Raw genomic sequence first — 6163 nt, 5'->3', positions numbered from 1 at the left:
TGGGGGAGGGGGGCTTTGCTCTCACAGAGGAAAGAACAGAGACCCAGACAATTTCAAACAGAACTCCACAGAGCACAGGAGATTCAGGAATAAAGAGAACAGAGCACAAATCAGGTCCGGGTTTAAGAACGATCAGTGTTTACTAAGTACTTGGCCTCTGGAACACCTGGTTTTCCAAAGCCCACATCTTCCTCATCCATTCCATCCTGCCACAGGCAGCTACTGTACTGGGTGCTCCAGGCGCCAGAACCGCATGCCTGGAAACCCTGACTCCCTTCCTGCCCCCTCCCCTCGCAGCTGGCCAGCTGCAACGCAGTTTGTTTGCATACTCCTATTGGGTTGCCTGCTTTTTTTTGTTTTGTTTTTTGTTGTTGTTGTTGGTGGTGGTGGTGTTTTTTGTTTTTTGTTTTTTCCAGTCAGTTCAGCAGTGTCCCGAAATTCACCCCCAGTGGAACTTGTGCCTCTGCTCCTCCTCTTCTTGGAACTGTCTTTTGTTTGTCTGGCAGAGCTGGGTCTATGGGGGTGTGTGATGATAATAATACGCCGGGCTTATATAACTGCATCTTACAAGCACTTCGCAGACAGTCCCTAATGAATCTTGGAGCTGGTGTCAGGCCGGGCAGCTTTATCTGCAAGTTGGTAATCCGAGGCCCAGAGGCCAGGAGAGAGGGCGGCGGGGATCAGAGGCCAAGCCTCCCTGGCTCCTGGAACCCCTCAGAGGTCAGGGCGATAAGGAACAATGACTCTCCCATTCTGGAGGAGGAAGGAAATTCCGCTGCCACCTAATCTCTGCTCCACTGCCTCTTCCCTGCTCCCCGAGCCTTTCCTCTAGAGAAGACTTTCAAGGCGGCTTTTGTAAGTATGCTAGGAAGAAGACAGGTTTCTCTTCCTGCCTCTTGTGCAGTTTGTGTTTTTATGTCCTACCCCTACTTGAGATGCTTAAACGATAAAAAATGTGCCTCTGGCCAAAGTTCTTCACCTTCCCTGTTTGTTCTCTCCTAAGGATAACGGAAGTGAAAAGGGTTTCAGATGATAATTCACTTGATAAAATAACACCGGAAGATGTGTCTCCCTCAGTTCATTCTAGTTTAGCCTAGCCTGGCTACATGCAGGCTGGCTCACAGCCCTCACAGGAAGGAGCCTGGTTACTCACTTGGATTGTTGGGCAATGCAGGGATTTTAACTGTCTTCATCTTCAGTTTCTCTGTTTTGGCTACTCACAATTTCAGGTAAATTACTGGATGTTACACTATGAAATAAATACTAACTTCCACAGGAGGCTTGAAACTTTCACCCGCTTCTGTAAACTGTAACAAACACGGTGATTCCAGTGGTCATGTTCGCTTTCCTTAATTTTTTTCACTCTACGACCAAAGGGTTTACTATTAAAGAAGCATGTACAAAAGCTACGTAAGCACTGGCAAAGCTCAGAGCCCAATCATTAAGCTTGCTCTCCATAAAGACTGTGACCTTCGTGAAATATTCAGCTCAGGGGTGTGGTGTGTGGCTTTTAGATGTCACCTCTACAACCCTGAAGAGCAACAGAAGGAAGGTGTACACTCTGAACAGGTAGAAGTACTGTTGTTAATTGAAAGCCACTGGGATAAAGTCCTGTTGGAGGTAACTGTATAATTTGCATTGTAAAACCATGACTGTATCTCCTCTTATGAGAAATGAAAAATTATTATTGCTTGCTACTGTTTTGTGAAAGAAAACTTAGAAATATACAAGGATGCCTAAGGTTAAATGCTCTAAGCGTTGGATTTATCCAGTGAGCTGCCATTTGCTACATTAGACAGACTTGTGTCCTGTATGACAGAGTTGTGTGTGTGTGTGTGTATCTCTCTCTCTCTCTCTCTCTCTCTCTCTCTCTCTCTCTCTCTCTCTTTCTCTCTCATTCTCTGTTTTGCAAGCAAAATGAACCAAATGGAGAAATTTCTTATCAAGTTTTTAAAGATGTTAATTAAGTATGATGAGGTGTCCCATGCCTGCAATTCCAGCATTCAGAAAACTGAGCCAGGAGGATCATGAGTTCAAGACCAGCCTAAGATACATAGGAAGATCTTGTAACAGGGGAAAAAAGCAAATAACTAAATTATTTAAATTAAATTTAAAAATCTTATTTAAATTATCTCTCTACTTCAAACTATCTGTGATTATCAAGAAATTGTAAGATATAATTGAAGGTGAGCCCTAATTATTTTACTTCTAAATTTGAGTAGGATCATCAACACTGTATGTCGTGGTCTACAAAGACCAGCCCTGTCATCTCAACCTTAGCCTCAGTTACAGAGGAGGGGACATAGACAGATAAGATCCAGGTCAGAGTTTGTGTCACTGTCACCTGAGGACCAGCAGCAAGATATAGCAGCAGCAAGACATCTAGGAAATGAGACAAAGCTCCAGACCCCAGGAGAAGAGTATTAGTAAGACAGAAAGAAGTAATATGGAAAAGTATCTAGCAAGGAAATAATATAGAAAGGGAAGTAATCTAGAAAAAGTATCTAGCACAGGAAGTAATATAATATAGAAAAGTATCTAGTCGGAACACAGCACTATTGTAGTACACTTGGGGCTTTCCCATTTATTCTTGTTTTCATCTTTTTTTAAGATTTATTTTTATTTATATGTGTGCCTGCCATGGGTTTGTGGGTGGCCATGGAATCCAAAAGAGGCCTTTGTTCCTCCTGGAGCTAGAGTTACAAGTGATTATGAGCCACCTGATGTGGATGCTGGGATTTGAACCTGAGTCTTTTGGAAGAGTGAGCAGTAAGTGCTCCTTCCTAAGTGCTAAGCCATCTCTCTGGCACCTGCTTTTGTCTTTTACTTCACTGGTGAGCATCTACTATGGATAGATGGCATGCTGTGTTAAGCAGCGTCAATACTCAGGTGGGTAAGATGTCTTGTCTTGGAAGAGTTGTTCTGAGGGATAGACCAAAGCAACAGATAATCCCCTAATAGTTAGCTTTTATATCTGAAAAGAAGCAGGTTCAGGACTGAGAGAAGGTGCCCAAATCAGGTTGTTACTTCTGCCTTAGGGAGCCAGGAACTTTTCACAGGGTGATGGAGATGAGCTGGGTTTCAAAGAATAAGCAGCTGGTGGGAAGAACTCTCCAGAAGGCAATAGCACTGCTGAACAGAACAGGAGGAGTAGACTAGTCTATTAAGAGGGCCTGGGTATTGAATCCAAGAGATTTACGTCAGTACAATGGGGAATACTGTTAATTCTAGTGAGACACACACCCACAGACCAGCTATAGTTTACAGTTCCACTGGTGTGTGCTACTAAGACATTGAGATTTGCATTCACTTGTACTTTATGTGCATTGGTGTTTCGCCTGCATGTATGTCAGTAAAGGTACCAGACACCCAGGAATTAGTACTACAGACAGTTATGAGCTGCCATGTGGGTGCTGGGAATTGAACTTGAGTCTTCTGGAAGAGCAGCCAGTGTTCTTAACTGACTGAGCCATCTCTCCAGCCTCTGATAGTGTTAATTCCTCTGTCTGCTGTTTTTGCAGCAAACCCAGGTCAGTGATGGAAGAATCTGTGGCCCAGAGCTCCTATTCCTCCATGTTCGTTAGTTTGGGGTCTGCTTTTCACTTGAAGAAGAGACAAAAGAATTTTTATAGAGCTGGGAAATGGAAAGCAAATGTGACTCATATTTTAGAAATATTCTTTCTTATTTGTATTCACAGTACAGGGAATGAAATGAAATCTAGGACCTTCTAAATGCTAGGCAAGGACTCCACCACAGAACTACACTCGGAGTCCTAGAAAGATTTTATCTGTGCCTCCTATTGACCATATAAAATATGGGCTGTGCAAAGGCCAGTGAGTAGAACTCTGTAAACTAGGAGAGCTGGGAAGAGATCATTGTGACCAAATGGGAGATGCTGAGGCCCGATCTGTGAAGGTGGACAACAGACTAAGATTCCAGACATGTTTAGAAGGTATAACATTCATAACATGGGCTGAATTCCTGGATGAATGGAATGAAGAGACAGGAAATGTCTAATGAAGTTTCAGATGTAGACAGCTGAGTAGCTAGCTAGAGAGGAGGACACAATGGGGCAAAAGAAGGTGCAAGCGGAGAAGAATAGAGTTCACTGACATTTGCAGTGTAAGTTAGTAAGGAATTGTACCATTGAATAAAGATAAACAGGGGTGTGCGTGTGTGCGTGCGTGTGTGTGTTAAGATGTGTATTTAAGTGTGTAAGTGTGTGTGTGTGTGCACATGTGTGTATTTAAATGTGGGTAAGTGAGAAGTATGTAAATATGCTTTTAGGTGTGTGTATAAGTGTGTGAGTGTATAAATGTTTGTAAGAATTTAAGTATGTGGATGTCTGTGTGTGTACCAGAGGACACCCTGGGTTGTTTGTCTTCCTTAGTCACTGACTTGTGTCTATGCTGTTTTGTTTTGTTTTGTCTTGGTTTAGTTTAGTTTGGTTTGGTTTTGAGACAAGGTCTCTCACTGGGACCTAGGACTCACCAGTAGGCTAAGCTGGCTAGCCAATCAGCTCCTGGGATCCTCCCAGCACTGGTATTACAGGCTCAGACCACTGCCATACTTGGATTTTTATTCTGAAACCTGGGGAGTAATTCCAGGTTCTCACACCCAAATGGCAATGCACTTTGTTGACTGAGTTATCTCCCCTTCTCCATCTTAAGAACAGGTTTTTAAGAGTATAAAATGGACAGATTTTCCTCTCTATGTAATTTTGAGTTGGAAGGTAAAGGCTAAGCCCTCTTGTCTTAATGTTCCCAAGACACATCTGCATCCTGGCTCACTGGATTTACTGTTTTACTCTTGGTCCTTGCTATCTGTCTGGTGGATTGTGTTCTCATTAACTTCACAAGAGGAAGGCCATGTCTAGGCGACCTTAGTTTAGCCTTTAAGAGAGGGATGTTTGTTTTCACCTTGCTATGAGCACTGAGCAGAGTGGAGCGCTTGCTGGAGCATCATATATTCAAAATTTTGTCCTATTTGCCCCTCCAAAAGAAGGCTTCTCCCTTGACAGTTTTCACTTCACTTTGGAGGAGGCATTCCAAGACCAAAGCTTGTATTTCGTTACCTGGCCCAGAAGAGGACTGTAACCATTTCTCCCAAATTCCACCCTCAGGTTCCTGCCATTCCACAGTCGAGTGTGGAGGTACAGAGGAGGGATTGGTGAACTTTGTAATTTATTTCCTTAAGAACTTACTGTTTAAGTATATGGATATGGGGAGAGGCAGATGATACCACAGTTCTTGGAAGCCCTCGGAATAGTTACAGGTGGTTATGTGGGAGATGAGAACCAAACTCGGGCCCTCTGTAAGAGCACTGAGGGCTTAACCACTAAGCTACCCTTCCAGCTCTGGCAGTTGGAAAGCAGTTCAACATTTTAGGCAAACAGAAAAGCCTGCTTAACAGACAGGAAGCTGAAACTTTTTCCAATCTTGGGAGTCCGATTACTTGATAACCTTGAGTTTCTCAAACCTTTTGACCCTTCCTATGCTCAGCACTTAATCTTCTATGGCAACGCATCTCGGATTTCCTGGGTTTCTGCTCTTCCTCCCTCATGAACATGGCAGAGTAAATGCCATTGATTATGAACGAGACTTAGCCCCAGACATTGTGGCTCAGCTTGTAGACTTGTATACTATTTCCTCTCAGTAGGTGAACTGTTTAAGCACAAGTTGGATTTTAAAAGTGATTTCTACCTGTAACATAAAATTTTTAAAACTCATTTCTTAGATGGTATTTGATTATAATCTAAATCCCACTAGCTTTCTGATGGGTCATTCCCGCCCCCCAATGACTAAAACTTTGAAAATTATCTTTGACTTTTGGAGGAGTTGGAGGCTGGAATTAAAACCAAACTTTACAAATGCTTGACAAGTGCTCTGCCCTGAAGTTATATCTCAACTCGTCTGGTTTTTGATACGATGGAAATGTTCCTGGTTTTACCAAAATGACTTGTCATTGTGTGATGGGAAGAGGACTGTAGGCTAGACATGTGGCTGTGGAAGAGATTCGTCCAGCGTGAGTGAAGCTAATCTTTTGACCTCTATACACATTATGTCATATGCATGTGGGCACATGCATGTACATGGGTGCACAGATATACACACATAGAGAATACAAATCTAATTAAAAATTTAAAAGAAATGAACAAATATA

General features: G+C 42.8%; 1 protein-coding gene across 1 annotated transcript in view; it reads left to right on the top strand.

Annotated features, from left to right (window-relative positions):
• Window positions 1-620: 620 nt before the first annotated feature.
• Window positions 621-6163, top strand: part of Sulf1 (sulfatase 1) — a 133544-nt gene continuing 128001 nt past the window's right edge. Inside the window, exon 1 of the mRNA XM_028769232.1 lies at window positions 621-855. The gene's annotated coding sequence lies outside the window, so the exon portion shown is untranslated. The remainder of the gene's footprint in view (window positions 856-6163) is intronic.

Source organism: Grammomys surdaster, unplaced genomic scaffold (genome assembly GCF_004785775.1).
Source record: "Grammomys surdaster isolate TR1022 unplaced genomic scaffold, NIH_TR_1.0 64, whole genome shotgun sequence".
Classification (NCBI taxonomy): domain Eukaryota; kingdom Metazoa; phylum Chordata; class Mammalia; order Rodentia; family Muridae; genus Grammomys; species Grammomys surdaster.
This window is presented reverse-complemented; position numbering and strand designations above follow the sequence as displayed.